We start from the raw sequence: 1,673 nt of genomic DNA, 5'->3' as shown, positions 1-1,673 counted from the left end.
ACAATTTGTATGGAAATACAAAAAACCTCGAATAGCCAAAGCAATCTTAAGAAGAATGGAATTGGAGGAATCAACCTGCCTGACTTCAGGCTCTACTACAAAGTCACAGTCATCAAGACAGTATGGTACTGGCACAAAGACAGAAATATAGATCAATGGAACAAAATAGAAAGCCCAGAGATAAATCCCCGCACCTATGGACACCTTTGACAAAGGAGGCAAGAATATACACTGGAGAAAAGACAATGTCTTTAAAAACTGGTGCTGGGAAAACTGGTCAACCACTTGTAAAAGAATGAAACTGGAACACTTTCTAACACCATACACAAAAATAAACTCAAAATGGATTAAAGATCTAAACATAAGACCAGAAACTATAAAACTCCTAGAGGAAAACATAGGCAAAACACTCTCTGACATAAATAACAGCAGGATCCTCTATGACCCACCTCCCAGAGTAATGGAAATAAAAGCAAAAATAAACAAATGGGACCTAATTAAACTTAAAAGCTTTTGCACAATCATGGAAACTATAATCAAGGTGAAAAGACAGCATTCAGAATGGGAGAAAATAGTAGCAGATGAAGCAAATGAAAAAGAATTAATCTCAAAAATATACAAACAGCTCATGCAGCTCAATACCAGAAAAAATAAATGACCCAATCAAAAAATGGGCCAAAAAACAAAATAGACATTTCTCCAAAGAAGACATACAGATGGCTAACAAACACATGAAAAGATGCTCAACATCACTCATTATCAGAGAAATGCAAATCAAAACCGCAATGACGTACCATCTCATGCTGGTCAGAATGGCTGCTATCAAAAAGTCTACAAACAATAAATACTGGAGAGGGTGTGGAGAAAAGGGAACCCTCTTACACTTTTGGTGGGAATGCAAACTAGTACAGCCACTATGGAGAACAGTGTAGAGATTCCTTAAAAAAACTGGAAATAGAACTGCCTTATGACCCAGCAATCCCACTGCTGGGCATACACACCAAGGAAACCAGAATTGAAAGAGACACGTGTACCCCAATGTTCATCACAGCACTGTTTCTAATAGCCAGGACATGGAAGCAACCTAGATGTCCATTGGCAAATGAATGGATAAGAAAGCTGTGGTACATATACACAATGGAGTATTACTCAGCTATTAAAAAGAACATATTTGAATCAGTTCTAATGAGGTGGATAAAACTGGAGCCTATTAAATGGATTGAAGTAAGTCAGAAAGTAAAACACCAATACAGTATATTAACATATATATATGGAATTTAGAAAGACGGTAATGATGACCATATTTGTGAGACAGCAAAAGAGACACATATAAAGAACAGACTTTTGGACTCTGTGGGAGAAGACGAGGGTGGGATAATTTGAGAGAATAGCATTGAAACATATATTTTATCATATGTGAAAGAGATCACCAGTCCAAGTTTGATGAAACAGGGCACTCAAAGCCAGTGCTCTGGGACAACCCAGAGGGATGGGATGGGGAGGGAGGAGGGAGGGGGTTCGGGATGGGGGACACATGTCCACCCATGGCTGATTCATGTCAATGTATGGCAAAAACCACCAAAATATTGTAAAGTAATTAGCCTCCAATTAAAGTAAATAAATAAATTAAAAAAAAAAAAAAAGCTAATCAAGGAAGTCAAATGTAATACTGA

The sequence above is a fragment of the Bos javanicus genome, chromosome 10, assembly GCF_032452875.1.
Source record: "Bos javanicus breed banteng chromosome 10, ARS-OSU_banteng_1.0, whole genome shotgun sequence".
NCBI classification, from domain to species: Eukaryota; Metazoa; Chordata; class Mammalia; order Artiodactyla; family Bovidae; genus Bos; species Bos javanicus.
This window is presented reverse-complemented; position numbering follows the sequence as displayed.